Source organism: Cygnus olor, chromosome 2 (assembly GCF_009769625.2).
Source record: "Cygnus olor isolate bCygOlo1 chromosome 2, bCygOlo1.pri.v2, whole genome shotgun sequence".
NCBI classification, from domain to species: Eukaryota; Metazoa; Chordata; class Aves; order Anseriformes; family Anatidae; genus Cygnus; species Cygnus olor.
Window position 1 is genome coordinate 53,872,726 of NC_049170.1, and position 27,780 is coordinate 53,900,505.

Here is a 27,780-nt window from a genome sequence, read left to right on the forward strand (position 1 = left end):
AAGGAGGCGATGGCTTTGTCTCCTTAGTTTACCTGTGGAGTGGCAAAGAGAAGGCAGCATCAGCCACCCAAAGCCTCAGAGCCTGGAGGGAAAGGTAAATGCCTCCTTTCTTTTAAAGAGGGCCTAGCACTACGGAAGAATTATGGTGCCGCAAACATAGGTAACATAACAAAACCCTATAGCCTTATTAAAAATAAATTAAAAAATCCCTGTTTTTCATCTTATATGTTCTGTCTTTCTAGTCACAGACTGGAAAACTAGCTTTATGCCCAAACAGAAACAGAGTCCTAAGAGACCAAAGCCGTACAGGAAAAGCACAGGTTCACACCTCAGGGCTTGCTGAGATCGAGCAGGGCAGTGACTGAGCGAACCAGGCCCCTTTGCTCCGTCCCTCTCGCCGGCGGTGGCTGTAGGCAGCCCACCAGCAGTTTTTCCTCGGACGCTGAGAGCAGCCCTATCGGCCTGTTCCAAGCCGAGCATGAAAAGTTTATCACCAGGTAGTTTTACAGGACGGTAACTCGGGCTCTCTTTCGCAACGTTTCTAACAAGTACAGCAAGCAGAGGCAGTTTCAGGGCAAAAACCTGAGCAGCGAGGGATTTTTGCTTTCCGCGAGGAAATCCCTATTCAAATACATGCTAAAATACAGCTCTCAGAAAGCCCCATGCCATTTCCAGCCACTGTCGGTGTTTGTACCTCCCACAGACAGCACAGCAAGGGGGGAAAATCACCTGGAAGGTGATGCTCTGGTCCCCTCCCAGCCGTATCCTGGGGCGCTGTGCCTCTGTTGGGGCTCGTTTACATGACTCAAGTGATGCGGCTTCACCCGCCGGGGATTAGCCCACAATCTAGCAGATCTCGCTAGCTGGAAGTGCTTTTGGATTTCAGCCTGCGTTTTCTGGGCTCGGTTTTATCCCATAGTCACACTGCCTGGACCACCCAAAACAGTTCCTCTCCAGACCTGGATATTTATACCCCTGGAGTAGAGGGCTGGTAGCTTTACCATCACGCTCTTCCTTCGCGCTCTGCTCTCTCATTCAGACAAACCACTTGTATTTAATTCTTAATATTTTTTCTCTTCTCTAATCCATTAATCACTTTTGTTGCAGCTGTCTGAATTCTCTGCAATTTGCCAAAGTCTTTGTGGTAACAGAAGACACACACACACACACGTGAACTTTGTATCTCCTAAAACTCTGCCTGATAAAGACATGGACCAGTACGCACATACACAGAAGCACGCCAGACATTTTCCAAATTCACTCTTTTTATAGAAAGAGCTTAGCTTCTCTCAGGCAGGAAGTAAAAGACATTTGTCTTTTGAAGTCCCCTAACAGCGGTGGAAAGGTAACACACTGTATTTGTTTCAGATAAGAAACGGGCTCCCAGCTGCTTTCCACTAGTGCTCATTCCGTCTTGCAAAAGCGATGTGTTTATTGATGCCTTCCTCTTCCAGGTCTCTAAGGAAGCTCATGTGGAAATTTCATGTTCTGGTTTTCAGAAACCATTCAACTTGCCTTCAGAAATGGTTCAGTGAGCTGCTTAAGGACACCTTCTACCTGTCCCTCGTGCTCTCCTTCAGCTTTTTTCTCCTTTTTCCTAAGAAAACTGGATAGGGAGATAGCTCACAGATATGAATAAGGAAAGACATGAATAAGGAAACCTCATTCACCACTGTCCTTCTCTAGCATTTTGTAAGTTCAGACTGCAGCTGGATGACAAAATACGGCAGAGAAGGATGTGACTCTACCCCAGGGTAAAACTTCTGCCACCCTGATGTGGAATTGCATCCTTGCTCCACCACAGACTGGGGGATGATCTTGGGCAAGTGTATCACTGGTCTCTGTGCAGCAGCCACCTTTTCCCAAAACTGTACAGGCTCTCCTGTACAATGTATAGTCTACATGTTAAACCCTTAACACTTTAAAGGCTAGAAGGTAATCAGTGACTACCAACTATTGTGGAAGATTAACTTCCCAGCTATAGTTTGGGGTCAGATATATAATAAGGACCTTGATTTTGCAGACAGGTAAATACATGCAACCTCAAGTTCCATTTAACTGCAGCAAGAACAGCAAAAAATGGGGGAAAAGAGCACATGCCACATCCAAATGCACTTTATACTGAAAACTTGTTCACTGCAAGGCAGGGCAGAGGAAAAAAAAATCCCTTGCAGGTTGATGCCACTTACCCACAGGCAAGTTCTCTGCTCTAGCAAGATGACTGTGAATATCTAGCATCAGAAGTAAATGTCCTAGTAAATGTCCAGGGCAGTTTCATAGCAACAGAGTTGTAAAAAAAATAAATAGAATAGGCAGGCATGCTCAAATAGCCACTGAAAACCTCACTACTTATTTCACTTTCCTAGTCTATTTGTCCGCTTACAATATCCAAGAGGCATTTTTATTCAGAAGTTAAAAGAAGTCAACCAAAACTCTTCTTCGCTTGCTCGTTTCATACCAACAAAGCATGTACATGCAAATATCTTGTGCATAAAGAGAAACTCTTAAAGTCATTATGACATTATTTGTACCCTGAAGCGAGTCATAATTTGTATGCACCCTGCCAAGTACTTTCTGTCAAAGCTAAAGTAATTATTAGGAAGTATGAAAGCAGGTGTCACTTCTGGCAAGTTGTAAGATGGCTTTATATTCTCAGTTGCAATAGGATAAAAATGATCCCTAAAAAGAGCATAGCAGGCTATTACTTTACATCCAGTATGTATGTGAAGCATAACAGTTGCTGCTTGTACTTTTTTTTTTCCTCCCTGGTATTTTAATTAAAGATTCAAGCTACTAAAAGACAAAACCTAAAAATATGTGCAAAATCAATCCCTTTTTGCATAATTTCTATTTAGTTTCATAACCAACTGTCAAGCCATCTGACCCTCATTTGCATGTGCTATAAGGCAGGCAGCCGAGCTCGCTGCCACTGCAGAGAAACAAGTCGCCCGTCCCCGCTCACTCCCACACGCCAACCTCCGGCTCCTCAGAGGAATCTGTGCTGCAGCACTTCAGGACAGAGGGGACACCGATTGTTATGATTACAGGGCCAAAATGTTCCAACTTGGGTGCCTAAATTTAAACACCAAACTCCATGTTTAGGCATCCGAACAAGCAGCTAGTGTTTCAAAGGTGCTGGGCACCCAGCATCTCCTATTTGTTTCTGCCAAACTTGCCAAAAAGAACATCTGCTTTTAATTAATTCTCTGAGAGCTGCAGGTACACGGGACCTTTGAAAACCATCCCGCTTACTTCAGTCCCTAAATATAAATCCAGGTGCCTACCTCTAGGCAGTCAACTTTTAAAATGCTGAAAAAGAATAAAATAGTATTATTAAATACACACACACATAAGTATATATATTACACATACGGATATATCCAAGGCCTTTGGATTCTCGTTCCATACTCGACACATGACATGATGTAAAAGAAAGCAGATCTGAATTTGTCAGAAAGCAGCATTTCATGCTGCGACAGGAATATGTACATTGCTAACAATTAACATAATTGTAGTAAGGAAATGCATTCAGGGAAACTTTCTTCAAAAGTTGCTCCTCTTCCTTGGATAAGCAACCAACCAGACTAACCCCCAGAGAGTTTAGGGAAACTGAAAATTTACTAGTGTATTTATTATGCAAGTTTATTTTATTTTTCTCTCATTCAGCCAGACACCCACATTCTTGACAGAGTAGAGCTTGAAAAGATTTTTTTTTAATTTAAAAACTACAAACAGAAGAAAAATACAGGCTACCACCTGCCTCTGCAAATCTTTTAAGTGTGCATTTGTGCTTCTGTGAACGATGCAACTGACTAGCCCATAAAGAATAATATTCAAACACAGGAGCAATATCCCACCCTACAACAGGGCACAGGCTCAAAAGGCAACATGACAACGCACGTCTGCACGTACGTAAAATGCTGTCCTGAACCAGGAATGCCATGCTGTGAGATGGAGAGAGGCTGATTCATCCCAGGGCTCAGGAAAGGAATGCTACCCACTGTGGCAATGGGAAGTCACTGCTGTGGGGCTGCCCTATTTCCATCTGGGACTTGCCAGGTAAGTGCATGCTCCTCTGTGCGTATGTTGTCGATGCGCAGAATCATATCTATGCTTTGGATTTATAAAAAAACGCACGAGCCAGGCTTACAGTTTACACACTACACGCAGCTAGTTTGTACCTGTGCAGGGCAAAGGCTGGTATTTCCACACCTAAACCCACAGAGTTTCACACACTGCATTAGGGCTCCAACTGAGCCACCAGAGGCACAAAAACCTCAGGACAAAGGCAAAAATATTATCACCACTGTTATTACTGCTATTTTCTTTCTTTTTTTTTTTTTAAGGCCTCAGATTCCAAGCAGGCAAAACCTCTAGGCCAGAAAAAGAAAAAATATATATATGCCTGGGGAAATCCAGAAGCTTATTTATGGCAGTTCTACATTAGGCTCATGAAACAACAGGGGATAGGCCCAGTCCTGCTACCTCTTCAGGAAGGTCTGGCTCCCACCAGAACCAGAACCAGAACCGGGACCAAGACCAGGACCAGGACCAGGTCCATGGCCACTCCTGGCCCTGCCCTGCCTGCAGCATCATCAAGAAGCTGCACTTCACTTTGCCGCACCACCCATTCCCCTTTGCTGTCATTCCCAAACTTCTCCCACCGCAAGCAGGGAAGGAAAGGCGACGTGGCTGGAGGAAAAGCTGACCCCGGACACAGCAGGGGCTGTGGTACCTGAGTGGTGCACCCAGCAAATGACCCCACTGCCACTACATTCCTCTGGAGCGGGCCAGAAATTACACCACCGCTGGTTTTCCTCTGGCGCTCCGAAACTGAGAAAAAAAAAAAAAAAGAAGCAGAGCAGAAGGAAAAAGCAGGGAACATCATCGCATGTTTGTTTGTCATAAATTATGCTTGGGAGAGCATCAAGTACAGCAAGCCGTCACTGATCAGAGCTGGTTTTGAGCTTCATGATGAGGGTTAGCTGGATACCTCCTCTCCACCCCCATCCTGACTTCATCAAAACAGTCTCTTTGTGTTGCTCTGGTTATCTCTTGGAAGGGGAAATGTCTTCCTTTCTGTGCACAGGACAATATAGTCCTTTAAGGCCTAAAAGGGAAGTCTCTACCCAAAACAAATGTGCTTCTGGTGAGAAAGCCTGAGGTGCCGAATGCTCAGACGAAGCAGGTGAGCCCACGCGTGTGTGCCTATCTCCTCGGCCCTGCCTCAGAGAGAAAACATGGTGGCGACTCCTGTGCCACGCTGGGATGTGCAAACGCAAACCTGTGTGCTGTGGGGCACGGCAGCTCCTGGCTGTTGTGATTTTGTCTGGGAGAGGGCAGGACCCTGACAAAGTCCCCAGTGGTTTCTTCAGTGGAAATTCAGCTGGTCTCCTGATGGCGAGTGCCCTGCCACGTGAGGCTGGGCCATGGTGCTGGAAGTGAGGGGAATGGCTGGTTGGATTTACCAGCAGCTCTAGGGAAAGTGCCACCCAACCAGGCCTGGGGTGGAAACACACTGCCTTTTGCAGATGGCGAGGTGGCAAGCCTTTACGAAGAAGCGTTGGTGCCTGCAAGTGAAATAACTCCTGCAAGGCTTGAAAGCAGCATCCCCCAGGCCTGTGGAGGAGCACAGCTATCGAGTGCGGCACAAGAAGCTGAAAAGCAGGGGCCTTGTCAAGCCAGCTCAAGAATTGTTTCAGCCTGGCAAAGGAGAGAGCAATATGCAGGAGATTATCCAGACACAGTTCACAAGAAGCCGATTACAATGAGTATTTCAGAGAAGTGAAGGCACTTCCAAAAACCTATGCCCCATCAGCTGTGTCAGGACCTGAGGTAGCTGAGGAGGCCCTGCCGCCAGAAGGCACGGCACGCAGACACAACAGCGACGCTTTTTGGGCCGCAAGTGTGAGCAGCCCCCAACCCTCATGCCACAGGCCGCTGCTGAAGGGCCGGCTTCGTGCCACCACGTCCTGCCACATGGCCACGGCCTCGAGAAACAGACACCCTGCCTGCAGGGAGCCCGAGGAACTGCACTCCATTTCGTGTCAGTGCCGATAGGAAATCGCAGGGGGCTGCCAGCAGAACAAGAATATCTCCCTCACCCAGGGTATGCTGAGGCGTGCAGACTAAAATTGCAGGCACAACCCTATTTTCACTGCACCTTACTACCCTGGAAACACTCAGAGCAGCCGCTTTGAAGGGGCTAATCCACCCACTGCAGTATTTCTGGTAATGACTCACAAAATCCCACACAATTCTGATACCATTTTCTTGATAAAACCAGCTGCCGGAGTGAAACTATACATTTGGTTCTGAAAAAAAAAAAAAAAGAGAGAGAGAAAAAATAAATAAATAAATAAATAAATAAAAGGCAAAACCCTACTAGGTCTTGCTAGTGAATAGGAGGCCAACAAGCATCAGGAGGTACCAGCACAAGCCGAAGGCTGCACAGACCCTCTGCAGACAGGGGCTGAACGCTGGACTCTGCGTCCTGCCACCAATAATTTGTCCTGTTGTACGTTGCAACTCACACAGATGTTCGCATAATGTCTTGCATATGAGCAGCAAAAGGAGCATTCATTTCAAGAATGACGTGATTGTCTGTGTGGTAAGGATAATAAGGGAAAACTTTCAACATGCGTCCAGTGATACAGCGAAACGAGAAGCCAAACTGTTCCCAGTTGTACTCAGACAGCTTCTCATGAAGTCAGTGACAAAATTCAGACAAGATTTAATAGCGGTCTTTCTTTGTCTCATTTAAAAACCTGAATTAAATTCTACTCAAGCATCTTACGATGAGATTCAGGAGCACAAAACATACCAGAGCATCACAGTGCTCACTCACCACCACCGAACATTAACTGAACTTGCTCCGAAAAAAATGTTTGACTATTTATAGAGAAGCCAAGGGAAAGAAAAAAAAAAAAAGATGCTTGCTGAGGTTTTTTTTTTTTTTTTTTTTTGGCAGGCTTCTCTTGAAAGCAGCCAAACTCCCTCTGCTTCTGTAAGGCAAAGGAACAGAGCACTGGGTGTGCTGAGGTCACAGGAAGAGAGCACTTAAGCTTGTGCTTAAATTCGGGACAGCATTGTACCAGGTGTTTGGTCCTACAGCTACCAAATTCCTGCCTAAGTACTGCCTTAGAAGAAATTCTGTTTAAATACTGCCTTAAGGAGGGATGCATTGCTGAGGCTGTTCTTGAGCGGTCCTTGTAGGACTCCAACCCAAAGCCCACTGTGGATTAGTGCCTGACATTTTGCTCATTCTGAGGGATGCAGGACCAAGGCATGGGACAGAACACCCAGCACTTTGTTCAAGTGCTCTGCACCCCATAGGATGGAGCGGTCCTGCAGTGCCGGCAGGCTTTCTGCATGAGGGCTTGGGAAGAGATGCTGGAGCAAATTCACCCTTGTGACAAGGAAAGCACGTACTGAAATTTGCATTTGGACCACTTTCGCAGTAGAAAAGAAAACAAATTTGGGTTGAAATAGCTGGCTTGCAGGAACATGTAGCATGTGAATGCCAATACCAGTAACCTCTAACTCAATGATCTATCTTTATTTGATGATTTCAACTTAAAATGCTGAATGAATTCCTGAAAAGAAACAAAACGTACATGAGAAAAACACAGGTAAAGTAATTTCAGAGGTTCCAGCTACACTTAAAAAGCATACGTGTCTCTCAAAAATAACACAGATTGTAAAGGGCTCCGAGAGCGAGTTCCCACGTCATCTTCCCTATAATAGCATTACTATCACCAGACACTCGAGTATGCTTCCACCTTCCCTCTCAGCTGGGCAAAAGAACAAGTTTGAAGAGCTGCCACTGGTTCAATGAACTCGAAGACTGCGAAACTGCACTGTCAGCTGGTTGTAACGTGTCACCTCCAGTCTGTTGCTCAACTGATCTGAGCACCCAGAGCACAAGAACTCTGTGCTGTCTCCTTGTCCTGATGTTTTCTAAACCAAAGAGTAAAAGTCAACGCAAGACGGCAGAAGGCAGTCACTTTGGAAAGTTGAGCAGCATCACGAAGCAAAACTGCTAACCTTATTTTGGCAAGGTGAAAGATTTGTATAACACTTTTCCCTCCTACTAAATGTATTTACTCTAAAAAATCGATTTCCTCTGTCGCTATTTATTGCTGCACGTTGCTCAGTGGTTCTGAGAAACTGCATGGAAAATCGCAGTGTTACACTTGTTAAATTGACCCTACAGGGCCATACCACCAGTACGTGCACCATCCCAAGAGGCAAGTCTGCCAAAGTCATGCTGTGCATATCATCACTAAACCCAAGAGAAAATGCAAATTTGGCTGTATCATAGCTTATTTGCATAGCTTTCCATTGGTTTTGTACAACCTTTTCACAAAATGCCAATTTACTTCCTTTTCCTATAGCTTATTGCCAGTGTGAGATATTTACAGCTTTTATACAAGGCAGATTGAGCAGTTAAAACAGTAGAAGACATAATTAAATGCATTTTGGAAATAAAACATAGCCTTTGAGATGATGACACAAGGCACAGGACTTTGGGACACAGAAATATCAAGGCCCTTTGCAAAGGTGCAGAACCCTCTCTCTCACACACTCACTTGACAGCCGCACAGCTTTTTCTATTTTTTATCTGATCTGCAAAAGCAGAAATATTTGCTTGCAAACTATGAAGGGCCTGAATCCAGTTACTGAGTACACATTTCACTCACATTGATATCAGAATGGATGGCTGCCAGTTCAGTGTCTTGGCTGGCGTTCAAGCACGCTGATTGCTGAGCCTCCTTGGATTCTGAGCTCACGATTTCAAAAAAAAAAAAAAAAAGAAAAAAGAAAAAAAATCCCTGAACACAAAAAAACCCTCCACAAACATTTCTGAGATGCTACTAATTTCCCCCCTCTCCTCCATTGTAAGTTCATTCTCTGGAAATGAACATGTACAAGCAGTGTCCTCTGTCAAGGCAAGCAGCTAGGGAATTTGGGCTTTTTCTACAGGGCTACGATACAATAAACGGAAGGTTTCTCCTGGCCAAGCAATTTCCACACGTGTAACAGGACCAGCCTTCATTCAAGTCAGCAACGGTGGCAAAGACCTGTTTATACTTTTATATCTTAACTTGAAATTAAAAAAAAATGAAAAAGAAGAAATAAATGCTTGAAATGTTCTGAGACTTCTGTCAACGCCGGGTGAGGGAGCACAGAGAGACCGTTTGCCTTACACAAACCCTCTTTTCCTTCCTTTTTCCTCACTACTAACGACCAAGCGTCAGCAGATTCAAAGGCAAGCCAAGAGCCCCTTGAAGCCCCCCTGCTCCCAAACGCCTGCTCTTGGAGCGCGCTGCAAAGCGCTGGCACAGCGTGTAACCCCTGCTCTCCGGCGTGGCAGCAGATGCTGTGGATCAGGCCGCTCAGACGCTGCAGTTGAGCCTGACAGGTGTTTGTTAACAGCCTCTATGATGCATTTGGGAAGGGCAGCCCAGGAGCGTAACGTGTTTTACTGTGACAGTTTAATAAGCCGAGCGCAGGCAGTGCAGCGCCTTATTTTCTACGACTCCGAATGGAAGTCGCTAAGATCTGGACTGCACGGTGGCGATACACATGCAGCCCAAACCATGGCGGGGGGCGGCACACACTCACACAGCACCTCCAAAACTGGTGGGCGGCTGGACCTGCTCCTGCCGGGTCCGTCCGGGAACCTCTCTGCTCTTGGCAGGCTCCGTGCTCCGGGTATTGCCACCGCCCGGTGAAATCAGGTACACCTAGTCAACGGTAATTGCCTAGGCTAATTATTAGAAAATTCAATTTATGCTAATCTGCCTGAGGGGAGGGGAGCATAAAATTAACTTGACACATTTATTTAACTTTTTACAGTGTTATTATTGTTACTTAAAATTTATGACAGCATTGTGCCCAGAGGCCTCAGCCAGGATAAGGATCCCAGTGTGCTCGGGATCCCACCGTGCACGCACGACTGTCCTCCCAGCCGAATTTCGAGGCAAAAGCCCTGTCCCTGCAAACTTTCGGGGAAGCGCTCCCCAGAGACTGGGAGCAAGGCCACAGAAATTAAAAGCCCATTAGTCTTACCGAAGTGAAGCAGGGGCATTCAGCCACCGCATCCTAACACACTGGCAGCTCACACCAAAAAATCTCTTATTTGGGAAGAAAGTGACACTTCAGTCACTTCTGGATTTATCATTAAATACAGAGACATAAACAACCCCTCCTATCTAATGTTGCCTTTTCTTGCTCCTATTTTACAAACAGGACCGTCATCATCCAGTAAATGCAAAAACATGCAGGGAGAGATCCTGGCTCCAGGAAAGAGAGACCTGTGTCACTAACTAAATTGGTGAATTGTCAGAATCTCACCTTTTAGTTTATACGCACGATGTGTAACGATTCAGTTTTTCCTTGTAGTGAACTTTAAAGGATATTTGCCTGAGCAAAGCAGCTGACAGTTCCACCTGCCTTCATTTCTGGACATACAAATGCCAACCATAAAAGGTCAGCATTTGGGCGAACATAACCACTCACCACCCTTGGATAAGTTGGTGTTTTTACCTATATCCATGTACACTTTTTCAGACATAACCTAATTAAACAATTGCATTGGTCAGATGATATTATCAATATTATATCAATCAATATGCTAGATTCAAGTATTTCAAAATATTTAATCAGAAGTAGGGAAAACAGGAGCTTTTATGAGTTAGGGCCTTAAAATTAAACTCTCCCTAGTACGGCTGTGCTGACATGAGACATGCGAAAGAGTGAAGAAGAAAGTGCTGAGAAAAGGAATGATCCTCTGGGAGTCACTGGAAGACTGTCAGAATTAGGAGAATATTAGAAGTAAAAGACCATCTCTCCCCCTGGCTCTTCACTGATGTTTTAGGAAAGAACAATCCATCCGTATGCTCTTGGTGTTTGCTGAGGCTAGAGGGCAACACCCAAACGTCAGCATGGTCTAACTTTCGAGAAGCTTGAGAGGCTCCTCAGTTCTGGGCAGGTGAGGTGTTAGCAACACATCCCACACCCTTTTCTTCCCCCACCACAAGAAGAGATGAGATTAGCCCATACAAGTACAGAAAAAATGGAAACACCAGAAAAATACTCACTTGAGTGGGCTGTGCTAACAATCTCATGTCAGCAGAGCAGTTCAGGAGGGGTGAAGGCAAACTCACATTTAAGGCTGCTCCTCCACAGCTGACTTGCCTCTCTGTGCCCAAACACCACAAAGATCTTGGAACAGATTTAAACCCCAAACTCACACAGTGCTACAGCAGGTGGAATAATAACTTCTCCAGAACTGCAGGGTTTTATTTGAAAATTCAAGTTGGGGTAATGTCTTCTGCTATCCTTCCATGTTCCTCTGCTGCTCTTTGTGCTGCAGTTCAGTGGAGCTGCTTCAAGGTCCTGTTAAGTATGTCAAGCCTTTTACATGCAAGTGCATCTTTGCAGCACAAATGAAACAGATGAAAGAAAAAGAAACCATCTTTTAGCCACACACAAGTTCTGTGTATTTTGCATATGGCTCCTAACACACACTGGCAGCCCACACCAAAAAGGCTCCTGTTTTGGAAGAAAGTGACATTTGAGTCACTTTTGTTTTTATCATTAGATATGAAGACATCAAACATCACCTCCTGTCTCATGCCTTCTTTTCTTGCTTCTACCTTATGAACAGGGCACATGTTTCTGTGGTCCTTTAGAGCACTATTTGTTTGACTCAGCACCGTGACATTTTTTGGTGCCTTCATATCATCCTGTAACTGCTGGAGCGTGTAAGATGCCACCCGAGGCTCCGCTGCGCTGCCATCCTCGCAGGATGTAGTACTGCTCCTGTCTTGAACTCAGGACAAGAGCACGAGGAACAGGCCCACGGCACAACGCTTCTGCTGCCAGCAGAAAAGGCTGGCTTTGCTTGCTGTTACCCACCCCCCTTCCACCCCACCACCTTCTGGTGAAGAAGAGGCCCCTCAGTTACCTGGCTTTTGCCCTTTGGGCCATGCTTTACTCATGCTAGTCCCATGAGTGAGCTACCCTTGGTTAGATTATGCAGTCAGATGAACTCAGAAGGGGGAATTCGGTCCTCTAAACCTTTCAGTCCCTTTGAACAGTTGGCTCCATCCTTTTTAATTCCCCCAAGAGCAACAACATCAATTCTTTGACAACAAGCCTTTATCAGGCTTTAAAAAAAATAAAAATCAAACTAACCTGCTTACTTCGAAGTCATACTCTCACAATTTTAGCTGGCACATCATGAACAAAATGGTCTAGAACTAACCTCAAACAGTCATCTGGAGAAAAACAACATATTTTCCCATGTCATCACCACTATAGCACATACTAACCACAACTATTCAGCCTGTCAATTTTCAGTTTATATTATGATAACTTTACCTAAAAGCCTTTCGTGGTTCAAAAACAGCAAGTGCAATGCCAAGGAAACATTTGCTGAACTGACGATGATGGCAGCGCTGGTGTCAGGAATAAGCTTTCTGTAGAGCAGGAAGCAAAGTAAAAACAGATTTCACTGGGGACAAAGGACTTATCAGAAATTCCCTAAAACACTACTTCAGGCTGCTTTAATCCCAAGTAATCGCAATAGATTGGGAAGAAGGAATCTTAATTTGGTCCTTGGGTTGTGAATCTTCCACAAAAATCTACAAGAACTGTGATGAAGAGGAAAAGGAACACATTAATCTTTTTGAATTGCATTTGCATCTCTATTTCCATACACAGGAAGGTTTTTCATGTCCACTGAGCATCTAAGAGAGGGAAAAAAACAGAGCTTCGTGTGGGTCTGGTCAGGAAACTATCTGACAGGCTCAAAAGCAATGCATTTTTAAAAGGTCTTTAACAAATACACTTCTAGCCATGTAATCCCCATGATTCACAAGGAACCAAGCATTATATAGTCTTCAGTTACTTTTCCCATTTTAAGGAGGACAAAGGCAAACCTCTCATTAACGGAGCACTGTGGCTCAAACTCTATGCTTAAAACCCCAGACTTCGACAATCATACACCCACACTCAGGCTTGAGAAATATTCTCATGCTACTCTGCTGCTTTGTGTCATCACCCCAGGAGCAAACAAGAAATCACTGCACCACTACCTAGTGATCTGGGGCAAGAAGACGATGGTTGTGACTGCAAAAAAATGAGGTGGATGCTTAGGTAGGAACAGCAAACCAAGCAGAAAAAAAAAAAAAAAAACACAAAAAAAAACCAAACCCATGCTTCGACAAACCTATGAAAACACTCTGCAACCTACAGTACTAGTCTGTATCGATTTGCCCAAGGTCGGGTCACAGTGGTACCATGCAGGTTTCCACATAAGTTCATTGGTAGCTTTCCTTTTGTGGGCTGCAAGAGCAATCGGAACCACCCTGCTCTGACTGCATCTTCCCTGGGCCTTCTCCTCCGAAGGGCATACTAGAAGCTTCCAGCAGAGAAGTAAGATTTCAAATCTGATACTATACCTTCTTAAATCTCTTCCTGAGAACGCCAGAGACTTTCTAAGGGGCAGCTTAGACACACCAGGGCAGTTTTACTCCTGTGGACAAAGGGGAATCCATGTCCCCTTCTTGGTTTTGGTGGGAAACACACTGAAGGCAACTCACTCTCCCCGAGGACAGCTGATTTCAACACTGGCTGGACTCTAAAGGGCTGCTCTGAAGCCAGGCGTTGCTCCCCCTCCCCACTTTTTATGAATTAGGAAGGTTGTGTGTTCCTACACACGTTCTCTCTGGGCAGATCTTCAGCCTGGAAGGATGGAGGAGATAGCATGAAAGAGGCAAGGATGGAGAAAACTGGGCAGAAGCCCTGCAGCTGAGCCTGTGTTTATTTCAGAAGAGATGACTGGTTATCCTACTGCAGCTCCCCACACCCCAGACTTACAAAGTCTGAGACACAAGTTTGAGCAGATCTTCTATGATCTCACGGTGAGTGTGTGATCGACCGCATCCAGCGCTCCCAGAACACACAGCTGTGCTGCTCCACTGCTCTGACAGCGATTTATGTCAGTGAACGAACTGCTGCAAATGCGCACTGAGCTCCCACTCCAGATGCCAAAGCATGCTCTGCACAAAGCCCGGACTGTGTGGTGCCCGGGAACAGCTTGCTATTAGCTGGATTTTTCCCCCATCTCATGGAAGTTTTAAGGGAGCCACTAAGAGAAAAGCAGGAGCACTGTACGTTGTGTCCAACTGCTCAGTAAACTAACCTCAATTTTTTTAAGTAAGTATTGCAACTCAGCAGTTCTACTATGGGATCCCAGAAAGCATGAGACATTCTTAATTTAGCACGAACAACTGCATACTATGTCAACTACTGAAAATCTCCGTGTACAGCAGAAAATGTTTTGAGTCAACAGACTGAAAAGCAAGGCTGCTTGGATTTTTTTTTTTTCATTTTACAACATGTTTGACATTCTCAAGAAGAGATTTAAGGAGATGTAGTATCAGATTTGAAATCTTACTTCTCTGCTTGAAGCTTCCATTACTTTCAGACTGTGTAGTATGCTTTGGTTTGATTTTTTTTTCAATATGAAAAACATGCTTTACAGCTGAGGCTTCATCAGTTTCACAGTACTTAAACGTATGTCTAACTTTAAATCAGCGAAGCCTGCTGAAATCAGAAAGGGGGTGCTAAAAAGGAAAATATGTCCTGAAGTGTTGTCCTGAATAGGAATGAGCCTTAAAAATGTGATTAGGTGTCTCTAAAATAGGTCTTCTGTGTCTAATAACAAGCAGACATCACAACATAACCTTGTGTATCAAAGGGTAAGAAAAGCTTTTGTGTCTTGGAGAGAATGACTGAGCAGAGAAAAACTGGAAGCCTCTGGGCATAAGATTTGATTGTTTTATTAGAAAGAACATTAACACATAGAGGCCAAGGATAAAGACGAAGCTCAAAAGGAATGAGTCAGGGAAGCTGTTCCAGATGGCAGAGCCATGTGCGATGTGACTCCACCATCTACTGTGGAAATAAAAAAGGAAGAAATGAAAACTTAGTGTTGAGAGAGCATATTGGGCTGAAAGGAAAATGAGAAAGCAAGCTGAGTAGTAGAAGGAAATGAAAGGCAGAGTGATGAAATGAGGCCTTCAGAAATTTTCAAGTGGAGCAACACAACTTCAATCAGCCAGCACAAAAAGGTTCATTTGCTTTGCTTTAGACAACCATAAGCAGCTCCAAGTTTTGATGCTTGTCCACAGCATATTCACTCTCCTCTGGACAAGACATGGGCTTCGACATACCACTTGGACAGCTTCTCAGGAGACTTCCAGTGTAGATGACCTGCAGTACCCCATCAGTGCTGTTGCTATGTCCCAACAACTTGAGTAGGATGGAATTATGACAGATGGTGTCTTGGGCAGTGTAAGACTAACGGGAAATTTTAAAAAGTGGAAATTAGGCTGAGGATGATATAGAAGTTATTAACAACTATGTAAGGGAAGTAAAGGAAGCTATGAGGTGTGGATGCTTGAGACTTAATAGGGCAAAACGCTTAAAAAGGCACTGCAGGAAACTGTCCTGTTTTGTCAGGAAAATGGACAGCATGATCTACATCAGCAAGTCTTCTGCACCTCTTATTTCAATGCAAACAGGAGGTACGTGAATATAAAACAAAAACACACACAGGCATTACAGGAACTCTTTGGTTTGGAGAGTCTTTTCATTACCATCTATGTATTTAAAAGGCTAGCCAAAATGGACCTTGACCGAGACTACAAACCTAATGCCATAATAGTAATAAGTTTGATATGAGAGATTCTTATTAAAATTGCAAAGAAGTACACATCACGCATACAAATAATTTCTAGAAAATAATTTCAGAGACACATCTGCTCTTGCCTTTTGGTATCAAATGCTTGACCTAAGGTCTACAAATTCAATAAAAAGACTCAAGAGATTTCAAAGCTGACTACAGGGTAAAGAATTTTCTATGATTGGTGTTTTTAAGTCATGTTCCTTTACAGTCATGACTCCTCCTCTCTGGAAGAACTTCAAACTGACCTATACTAACACATTTGAAAACAACTGACCTGAAGGTAATTCAGGAGTCTTGGTCTTCGTACAATTACTTCCACAGAAACCACAGAGCCTGTGGTCAGCTGGCTATTTGTTTACTTGTCCCTTGCTCCCAGTGAAAGGATGCTTACTCTAATACTCCCCCCCCCTTTTTTTTTTTTTAATAAATTCAGTTCGCACATCAGTTCTCTCCTGCAAAGTTTAAAATCACTCTTCCAAGACACAAGATGAATCCGATCACTTTAAACTATGTTGGCTTTCTCTGGGCACATAAGTGAGACATCTAACTGTTTCAGCCATGTACGTCAGCAAGCTAGACACAAAGTAGTGCGAAAAACCAGGCTGCAACTCTTGCATATCTTTCATGCTTGTTCTTTCAGCCTTGAGGATGTTTTCTTGGTTAGTCAACTTTAAAACCACCTATTGTATATACAGCACTATTTAAAAACAGCACTCAAGTGTACAAGATAAACATGTGCTCCTACTGAGTTACTAAACATGAGATAATAAATTTGCATCCCTGTAATTACTACTGCTACCGTGTAGCTGCCTTCAATGTACAGAGCAATACAAAACAGGAGACCCCTGCCAAGGAGGCAAGAGGCCCTGTGCAGAAAAAGGCCAGCGCTCTGGAAACACAAACAGAGCTGTGCAAGAAAGAAACTCAGCAGTCACCGAAAACGGTTTCTGCCAGACGTTAATTTGTGTATCCAGGGTAAGGAGGGAAGTTTCTTCATATGAGTGGGAAGGCTCTCCCACTCGGAATACACGGGGAGAAGCCCCAAAGTTGCAGGGAAAGGAAAAGGCTCTAAATTCGCATTTACTGCACAAGTAAAACGTGAGTAGCATGGAGGGGAAGGGAAGAGCCGGAGAGCTTTGCCAAAGCTGCCAGGAAGGATGCAAAGCTCCTTGCAGATGCTCTGTGCAAAAAGAGAGTGAAAACATTCGAGAGGATGAGGGAGGCATGTTCAGGGCAGCCAGGAACAAAGCCACCACCAGCATTTCCAATAGCAAATTGAGTTGGAGCCTTTCTAGTAACACAGGCTGTGCAACTGGAAAGCAAAAAGTGCACTTGTTTCCTACAGATTTGTGGTCCATGCCCCTGCACCCCTCCACGCTCACCCCTCTCTGCTCTGTCTTCCCTCTGGCAGCCTCCAGCAGCTTTGAGACTTCTACTCCCTGCTGGATTTGGTGGGAACCAGCCAAAAGACTGTGTTAGGGAGGGAATGGGGACAGACAGACATCATCACCAGCACACACACCTCAGTTCCTTGGAATCCTGGCTAAAAACACCCCGGCTCTGAAGCAGAAATACTCACGAAAAGATTTCATAACACCTTACCAAGGAGCGATATCAGTATCATTATCTCCGCTTTATGGCTGAAGCACTGACTGGTCATGACATGCCTCAAGTCACCCATCAGATAGCTTTTACTTCTGGCTCTGCCAACTGTTTCCCTATTCCAAGCTGGTGCCCCACAGTGGAGCCATCCCAAACCACAGGCTGCAAGAGAAGAGAGCTGCAGGAGTCAATATGTGAGTATCTAAATGCTCTTTGCAGAAAGGAAGGGAAGGAAATAATGTTAAAGGTATGATAGAAACCGAGAAACCAAGAAATGTATTCTAAAAGGCAATACCTGCCTCCAGCACGTTCAACGCACTAGGTGTTGTAGATGCATTTCATGAAAAGGCAATATAGGACAAGACTAACTTCAATTACCACAGACCACAGAAGTGATTGCTTAAAGTAAGAAACAAGCCAGAACCAAAACAGAAACCCCAGAAATCTGAGCGAGGGAGATGGTGGGATCTGAACGCTAGCTTTCTGATTTGGCGTCTACCATACCTGTATCATGATCCAAGCTGAACGGTTTGATCCAAACACCATCAGACCTTAGCCTGAATTAAATTTTAGCTTTACACACTCTTCTCAAAAACCTGGAGAACCCACCCTAAGAGACCCACCATGTTTCTATTGCGCTTCAAATCTAGCCATGCTTAGCACTATTTGACCAAATCTTACCAAGGCAAATTTTTTACTCCTTTTCTTTATTCCTATTGGGTGTGAAAAGGATAAAGTATTCAGTCAGGAATCATTTAAATGATCCCTTACCTAAGAAAACAGTGATCAGTGGAAAGCAATTTCCCTTGTCTTATCCCTTAGGTTTCAAATTTTTCATATCAGAATAGTTTCTTACCAAGGGAAGAATGTTTCTATCTTTATTAAGTTGAACCTAAAGAAAAATAGAAAGAAGACAGGAATTATTGAATTCACTTTTTAATATCATAAATTCTATGAAAAAGCAGCATGAATTGCCATTTTATTTCCCTGTAATTAAGAATTGCATACTCCTCCCTTGTACCTCTTCCCTTCTGTTTTCAGGTAAAGATAAAGGGTATAATTTCTCCTATGCTCCACCATAAAAGAGAAGGCAGGTAATGAGGCCTTCATCTAACGCGGTGAGACTTGACCACTGCCATCAGCCTCCTACCTGCTCCCAAAGAGTTTGACATCAGGGCGGTAGAAATGTCTCAGCCTGGGTAACACATGCTCTCCCACACTGTTTTGAAACTGATGGTCCACACAGATAATTACATCTGTATTGACAAACACTGTCTGAGATCAAAGTCATTGCAGCGCTTGGTTTGAGCTGTTGCATTGCTACCACTGTAAGTTATTGTACTCACGCAACATCTAAAAAGAAAAACACACCATATGGTGATGCCATGACATGGCGTTGCCATCATTTTGTGACTTCCCTCATCAAGGTATCAAATTGTCCTTCCTGGTACTCCTTTGAACTACTATAAAATAATCAAGTGAAAGCATGTTATCAGAGAGGAAGGCCTTTCAAGAGCACGGTGGTTTGATACATGAAGATGCTCCCTCAAGTGAGTGCTCCTCTCACTTTGTTGCAAGCATGATCACACAGTGGGCTCAGGTAGGCTGGATGAAAGCCACCTGTAGCATCTTCAAGGGTCAAATACTGTTCAGATAAGGCACTAGTCTGATTAAGATCTACGAGAAAGCCTCCTACAGTCTCCGTTCCAGTAGGACAGTTTACAGACAAACAATCATCATCCACAGCTCCTCGTCCCCCACACCAGATTTGCCAAAGCAAAAACAGAAAGACAAAAAAAACACAGAAGCAAGGAGAGATGCTTTAACCACGACCAATCTTTTCTATACCCAAGCACTTGGGTTTTCCAATAAGATACAGGCACTGTGACTGAACTCATGAGAGTGCAATTTCAGTTTCAGCTACACTGATACCAGCTTTGCACAGCTACAATCAGATAGCTTTGTTTGCAACATTTTGAAGTCCTGAAGGAACGTTTAAAGAGAAATACCTTCACTGAGCCTTAAATGTTTCACGCCATAAGCCTTAAAATAACAACCATAATTTAATTAAGGAGCATCTACCCTGCTTACATTCACTTTCCTGAAGGAATAATAGCCACTGCTTTACACGTTACCTTTAGCACTGGCCTCATCAGACAACAGGCTTTGTGTTGGTATGGTGGTTTCCCTCTCTGACCACGGATAAACACCGCTCTCTGTTGCTTCAAGGCTCCAGTCCAGACATGCCAGGCAGCTTTATGAGCATGCACAGGTCAACAAGCAGGCTCAGGGCTCAAGTTTGTAACCAAAAAATCAGCTATTGTATGTCCCACCGGGGCCAGGGGTTGCAAACAAACGCTGGGATTCTTCCTCTTCCACCAGCAGCCCGGTGAACTTTCATCTGCAACTCTCCGCTTCCAATCCCAATGCAGCTGTTAAAGCTAACAAAGCTCTTCCCGCTCCTTTCAGACCATCCTTGAGCACTTAGTGGGCGCACCTGGGAGCGATGGGAGATCTGGGAGTGAACTGGAAGCTGCCAGTCCCAACCTGACCGCAGAGCAACGCTAAACCTGCAGTTCTGACCGAGTGTTCCTGTTAAGGTGCTCCGTCCAGGCTGCTGTTAGGCAGCTCGAGTGGAACGAGTAACAGATATTCAACATGTAAAATCTGTGAAATATTTGCATTACAGTGAAAAATTATCCACGTATTATTATTTTGGTGCGTGGTTTATACTAAGGAGGCTTCCTCTAGAGACCGAGCAGTAGAGCTGTCTGAAGCTAGCCCGTCTTATTCACGCTCTGGGGGTGCAGAGCCAGCAGCCCTCCCCTCGAGAGAACAAAACACGTCCTCCTAGCATTAGATGCACCGAGCCAGTGTTTACATAGGGAGCTGCTAATAACCAGACCCGGGAATTCCAGCACAGGAGCTTTGTATTTATTACTATTTTACATTACTACTGAGCGTGCCAAGTTCGGGCACTTTAAGTTATGAGGGCTGCTATCGCACGCTACTTTATCAGCCTTTCACACAACTGTGTGACTGAAGCATCTCGATAAGAATGTCTAAAATGTCTGCTATGTTTTAAAACAGCAAACCCTTCCTTTTCTGTTCTGACCCAGCCATTTCAGTCAACAAAGCTCCTTCCACTCTTTCAAAACACTTTCTACTCACTTAATGGCTGTGATCGTACTGACTGTCTTGGAAACTGCTAGTCCCAAAAATAATGCAGCACAGCTATTTATTCATGCTGGTGGCTTGACGTGATATTTTGAGGACTACCATTTCGCAATATGGAATGAAACATGGACATCCATCTTATGACAAGGGCTCTAACTATCACACGACAGCCTTCATACACAGAACATTAATGCACTTTTAAGTGAAGAAAATTGTGAAACTGTGCAACTACAACAAACAACTTGCCAAAACCGGCATACGTTTTTGCACTTGGTTTTACATTCTCGGGCTCGCTAAGATCAATATATACATAGACACACGTGTGCATGTGTGTATACATATCCATTCAGCCCTGCAATTCTCAGGAAGGTGCTAGTCAGAGGAAGAGCAGTCAGGACTGTAAATGCCATTTTTAATACAATGAGCAAAACTAGTTTTATTTCTTGTCATTCTGCTTGTGTTTGTTTGTTTTTAAGTTTTTTATTGGTCTGATTTGGTTTCTTTTAAAAGAGCTCAAAAATGTTCCAGCATTAACTTCCAAAACCTGGCTTCTGTAAGGCCACTCCATGCCTTTAAAACAAAATTTGACTGCAAACCTACCTATATTGTAATAGCTACCATTGGAATTGAACGTTAAAAAACCACATTGTGAAAGCTACCTATCCCTGCACTCACTTCATTCTGCAGGAATTCCACTTGGGAAGGACAAAGAAGGGAGAGGTGGAGCGGGGAATGCACAGCTAATTAGCGAGGTTTCACAATCTAATTTAACCTGCCAACCCATTCTTCTGCCACTCTCGCACATGTAAATAGGATGAAAAGCAGAAGGTCTGAGTTCTTTGCACTGTTATTCCTCAGTTCCACCATTTCTGATTGTCTACCTGGGTACTTCTGTCCCCTCAGCAGCCTTTCGTCTCCCGTGGAGCTCGAGACCACCACCTCCAGAGCCAGGCAAGTTGTTCACTCGCAGCAAGATGAGCAGGAGCTGATGACACTTAGCAGCACGTGTTCTTTTGGGAGCACGGAGGCTACAAGCAGCTCAGAATCTTCCCTAAAGCCAAGTGCATTCACTGCAGTCCCCAGCGAGTCACCCAAGGCTGAGTGATCCTTGAGAGCACGTATAATGAAGCTCTGGGATACACCTCATGGTACCAGACTCATGGGCTTGTGCTGAGCAGGCTCAGACATTTTCAGGGAGACGTTGCAGGGCAGGGCTGTGCAGACACACTCCTTTGACTCTCACCAGCAGAAAACCAGTGTCAGGCAGCACCCTGCTCCGTCTAATTAGCATAATCAGGGAAGATGTAAGGGGAGAAGCGGCACTAATTAGCCTGAGCAAAGCACCTTGTCAGTTTGGGAATCTCTGCACAAGGCTCATGATGCATAACTAGATGTACCCGTTGTGACTGGGCCTTTCGTGCTCCCTGCAGTCAGCAGCTATTTCACTGTGGCCAAGAACTAGGTGCTGCTGAAGCAGCGTGCCCTGCCAGCTGAGAGCAGCGTGGGGCAATTCCTCAGTCCTTAAGGCCTTTTTTTTTTTTTTTTGAAGCAAAGATCTGCAGGAGTCTTGCAGCTCGATGTGTGATGCTTCTGCATTGCACGTGCTTACGTAGGTAACTCGACAGTCTTCCTTGGCATAGTCTTTTTTGAGAGAGGGGGATCCTATTCTGTGTCTCATGTATTTTTTTTTAATTTAATTCTATGGCATTATATGTACTTAGAGGGTAGGAACATGCTGCTACACAATCCTTTCACTACTTCACTGTGCCTTTCCCATCGCAAAATGCTCTCCAGATGGAAGGAGTTTATTTGTAAGTAGGAAAGCATAAGGCTGACTGAAGAAAAGTGATAATTACATTAGAATAATAATAACAACAACAAAACCTGGAGCTAATGAAGACTGCCTGCTTCATTTAATTTAAGAAGAGGCTTCGCCCTGTAATGAAGACACATGAAGCTCTGCAGCTCGTTCAACCTTTCTCCAAATGTCATCAGGAGCAGTAGGGCTGCTCACTAAGCCAAATCCCTCCAGTTGAACTGGTTTGACTGGTCAATGATAACAAGAAGGAAACGCTTGTACTTTTATCTCCTCGATCAGATCACTCTGCAGGCTATCCCTTGGGTTGAATAGAGACAGTTATACTAACGTGTTAATGGATCTAGCAGAAGTAAAAAGCAGCCTGGTGATTCCCACTGTGGATCTAACGGGTATGTCTGAACTCAGCAGTACGTTCGGAGGACCTCTCCCGCCTCAAACAGCAGCGGTACATGGCACAGACTGAGTGACAAAGGGATATCGTTTTGCCTTTTTTTTTTCCTCATAGAAAGCTGACTTTAACAAAGTCACTTGCAGTGCATGCTTTTACAAGAAAACAACCAACACTCATTTCGAAAAATCCAAAATAGACCGAAAACACGTGAGCTGTACACCTGAGAAGTGGTAGCTCCTCAGTGCTCTTCCTGTTGCTCTACCCAGTGTCAAACTGCCTTTTACTGCACTGGAGGTCCGTGTTACCTGGAGTCTCTTTTTTTTTTTAAACTATGAGCATCAGCAATGCTGTCAGGCTGCTGAGAAAAGAGGTTTTATCTGCTGGAGAGACGAGCTCCTGGCAGATGAAGGCTTAAAGCCCAGTTTGCCCGCTGCCTCCATTATGCTGGTCTCTCCTCTGCAAGGAATCTCCATAGCTCTGGACAAGCGTCCACTCGTCAGGGGAGCCAAACCCCATTTTGCTCAGCTTCTTTCAGCTGTCAGAGCTTTTGTAGTGCTTTAGCAGGACTTAGTGCATTCCAGAAGTTGGAAGTGAGACAAAGAGAATTTATAAACCACCACCCCAAGTCTGACTGAAGGTTACCAGCCCCAGAAAGCCACAAACAACCTTCCTCTCCTCATCTAACACAACCTTCAATCCCCAAACAGATTTCTTCTATCGCTACTGAGTATGCTAAACTTGATTTGCCATAGCGGGGAGTGTTTCTTTATTATTTAAGGAGCTGACAGGAAAATCCACTAGAAATAATAATAATAAAAAAAAAAGACTACAGGGCCTCAGGTCTCATTAGCCTGTCCCTAGTTCTGACACCTCAACAGGGAAAGAAGCTCAGAGCAACCCTGGCAACCTGCTTCTTTATCTTCCTCTTGACCTTTGTGCCATCAGGTGCCTCTGAAACATTGATCAGTGCCTGTGGCTGGAAGCGCCAATGCTGATTAACAACCAGAAGCATAAAGCTCACTGAAAAGGAACACAGATAGCATCAACGTTGTCAGTTTCTCTAAGAGTATCTAATATTCCTTCCCAACATAAGCATCCAGGGTCAAGGTGCCTGGCAGGCTGCAAACAAACCTGGAATAAATATGAATGAGCAAGTTGTGCAGGATGGTGTTCTGCTACGGGGGGGGGCTCGTGATCCCTTTTAGTTAACCTGCCAGTTTACAGCAGCCTTTCCTTTTGAACAGGCACTCCAAACAGCAAATGGAAAAAAAAAAAAAAAAAAAACCACAAAACCCTCCCTTCTAGAAGAGCTTAATTTATGTTCTCTTCCTGATGCTGCCACCAACGTTACTAGCACTGAGAGGGCACCAGCAGGCTACTAGATACCGCTGGGGTCATTGTGGGCGCAGAAAAACAGCTCACTAACACAGCAGCACAAAAAAAAAAAAAAAAGCAGCAGTGAAGCAGAAGAACAGTAAAAGAAAAATTCTGGCAGCCACAGGACACCTGTGTTTTGGTCAGCTGCACCCCAGACACCACCTGCAAATCCCCGAGCAGCTCTCATGCCATGCTATCATCCCCATTTGTTCCCAATACTTCTTGGTTTACGCCGAAGCCTCTTGGACCAAGCAGTGCTGCCAGCAAGGACCTGAAGCCTCTCCAGCCACTCTCACCAAATTAAAAATAAGAACAGCCATAAGCCACGCTGTCGAACTACAAGAGATGCTTTTTCCTCGCGGAGCACAGCGCAGCCGCCCTGGCTCTGCAATCATTAACAGAAGCGTTCACCTGCCTTCCTTCCTCGGCTTCCTTGCTCCAACGCACGAGCACTGCCTGGACTTCCCTAACGGCAAATCATGAAACAAAGCTGACAGCGAAAAGCTGGGGCAGCAGTTAAAGAGCCTGCCAAAGAGAAATCTGTTTGCTCAGGCAAAAGCTGTTCTCAGTCCAAACATGGGAGTCATAATCTTACAGCCATTTGCTTGGAAGACAATGAAGGGAAGGCGGAACAGGCTGGGAAACTGCAGCTTGCCACAGTAAGAGAAGAGAACAATCTTTGTGCCCAGATTTCTTTGCTCTGCAGGGTAAGTTTTACAGAGCTGACAACGGGTAGCAACATGTAGTGGCCCCAGGCATCATGCCTGCCTATCAAAGACTTGGATTTTAGCCCTGGAGAAATTACAACTTCTCAGTTCTCTCGAAGCTCTATCGGCCGAGAAGAAAGCAAGAGAGTAATGAATGACCTAACCAATAATTATTTTAATACATGGATTGCATACTGCAAGCGATAAATGCAGAGGTGCCTGGGGTGCGGGGAGAGCTGAGGGAAGAAGGGCAGGGGGAGGACACCTCGTGTTTGACAGGAACGGGATACCCACAGGTTACAAAAGGCAACCAACGGGGCTGCGGCAACAGCACAGTACTGGAGCGGTAGGGGCTGGCACTCCAGAGCTAAGTATGGATCCAGCAGATAAGCGACGGAGACAAAGGAAGGGGAAGTTCAGCGATCCAGGTCGAAAAAGGCAGCCCAGGAGGAGCCAGCAGGAGTGCCGGGAAGAAAGAAGCAATCTGGAGAAGCTGTATGGACGTGAACAAAAAGGCATTTGACCTTAAACATCAGGTGCAGGGGTGCCCACACGCTGCCCCCAGGGGAGATGTCCCACCAGAGGCAGCTCAGTCGCTGTGCCAGCAGGACGGGCTCACACCATGCATGCTCAGAGTAGTGGCTTTGCAGACGGCGAGCCAACCTGGCGTGCAGCAACACCTCCCACGGCCCATTTTGCTTCTGCCCAGGCACAGGAGCTCTGCTGCGTTTCTGCAACATCCATTTTCACCCACTATTCATCAGTTACAATAAGCTGCCAAACCTAAGGCCTCGAGGTATGGTTGGAGTTGTTTTCTTTTTTTTTTTTCTTTTTTTCAGCACTGCAAGAGACTCGAACTATTTCAACTTCCTCTCCCAAATGTCAGCCTTGAGCCATTCTGGTCCGTCCGTCGGAAGCATGTGATGTGAAATAAAAGCCAGGAAATAAGACTTTCTGAATAAACATGTATTTGGTGAGAAATACTTCTGATTTTTGGCAGAGAAATGTCAGAAACCTGAGGCCTTATGTATAGCATGCCTACAGAGTGCAATTTCTATTTAAAGGGAAGCTGCAGCTGTCTGTAGCTCTTAATGAAGAATAATGCCTGGGAATAAATTACTGCTGTTTCTGAGAGACATTTCTCAAATGACAGTGATTCTTCCTCTTTTCCCTCTCCTATAAATACTAAGTGGCACGTATTGGGCAGTTGTTTGGGAGAACGGATGCACGCGGCTCGCTCTTTTGACGGCAGCCTGGTCGTTTCCATAGAAAACCGTGCAGCAGTCTAGCACATGGATGCAGAAGCAACCCAAAAGCCAACACATTCAGAAACAGTGAGGCTGCAAGCGTCAAAACTTCCCATCGCTTTCCGAAGGTGCGTGCGGCCCATCACGGTGCGAGCAGACACCGCATATCACTTCCAACCGCGGCACAACCCTGGCGTCGAGGCTCAGGATGCGGGAGATGGCCGCTCGCTGCACAATTTTAACCACGTCTTTAGGCTTCCCTGGCGAGGGGCTGCCGTGCCGGGGGCCTGGGCAAGCGAAGAAGGTGATGCTCGAGGGAAAGGGTGCGCCCGGGCTGCTTGCCCCTCGCCAGGCAGCTCAGGAAGCGGCACTGACATCAGCTCCAGCGGTCAGGCCGCCAGGAAAAACAGCCCGCAGCGAAGGCTGCCGGAGGAGGAGCGTGAATGAGATGGGACCAGGGCGAGGGGAGCGAGCAGGGCGAGGAGTGGAGAGAGGAGGAGGCAGCTGAGAAATGGGCCGGGGCTAAACTCGGCCCCCGAGATGCTCTCTGGGACTGCACCCAGCCCTTACGCAGGCTGCTTCCCACCGAAGTCACGCGCTGAAAGGCTGTCAGAGCGAGGAACAGGGATGTTTACTATCCTGCCATCTGCAGTTTGCCCAAAATAATAGCTATAGATATGAGATCAACTGAAGACGTTTCAGTTATTGACACATGCTGGAGTTAGAGATTTATTTTCCGTTTCCCACAAACTGTGCCAGAGGTTTTAGCACAAGTGCAAAAAAAAAAAATAATGAAGAAATGCCAGCGAGTGAGGAACACGAAGAGTTTATTCATTGCTCCTGTCAGAATGTGTTTGTGCTTGTGTGGCTAGCACTCCAAAAAAGCTGCGGCATATGTTTTCAGGATGGAAAAAACCTCAGGATACCTAAATCCCACCAGACAATTACCAAATTGTATGCTGGCATTCACAAGGTATCCTTCTGCAAGAGCACAGCAGCCTCACCTCTCTTCTTTTTGACCCCTCACTAAGTGAAATAACAGTCCTCCTTAACAAATCCTCCTGACATCCCTTTTTCTCTCTGTAAAAGCAAAATATGGACTTGATTTGTACAAGCTCTGCTATTCCAGAAATGCGCTTCATCCAAATGAGGAGAGCAGGAGAGAGGAAGCAAGAAATTTGTGCTGTTTAGTAAACAGGCAGTTTCTAGGTGGATACAAGATGCTGGTCCCAATTTACTGCCCACCCCCCCGCTCTGAAATTTGCCTCGGTGGCAGAACGAGGAGGCGGAAGGGACAAGCACAGCTAGTGCTCGCCGTGTGAAAGGTCTGTGTTTCCCGTACATCTCAGCGCGACAACACCCTGCAAACACCCAGGGAAAAGAGAACGGGATTTTTTCAGTAAAATCATTGTGCGCTGGTATTTCCTTTCAGCAGAAAGGGCAGAAATACCACCCCTCCTCGCTTCTGGTATGCCTGTCTCCCGGAGAGGGTAAAGGAAAGAGGGGAGGGGAGAGGAGGAGCCTGGCCGGCCGCCTCCTCACTACAGCACTGTCCTCCACGCAGAAGCGAGTAACTCTCAAGGAACTTCCGAAGAGCTCTCCATCGCCTATGAATGACCCCTCCTCAAGAAACATGTCCTTGATGCCAGGGGGAGAGCCGTTTCCGAGAGTGCTTTCTTCCCATCTGTACCTGGTGA

At 45.3% G+C, this 27,780-nt stretch overlaps 1 protein-coding gene and 1 long non-coding RNA gene across 27 annotated transcripts in view; one reads left to right on the forward strand and one right to left on the reverse strand.

Moving 5' to 3' along the window:
• Window positions 1-27,780, reverse strand: part of ATXN1 (ataxin 1) — a 214,620-nt gene that overhangs the window by 56,561 nt on the left and 130,279 nt on the right. The window lies entirely within an intron of this gene.
• The window catches only part of LOC121064628, a 30,769-nt gene continuing 3,665 nt past the window's right edge, over window positions 677-27,780 (forward strand). Inside the window, exon 1 of the long non-coding RNA XR_005816588.1 lies at window positions 677-27,776. This is a non-coding gene — a long non-coding RNA (uncharacterized LOC121064628). The remainder of the gene's footprint in view (window positions 27,777-27,780) is intronic.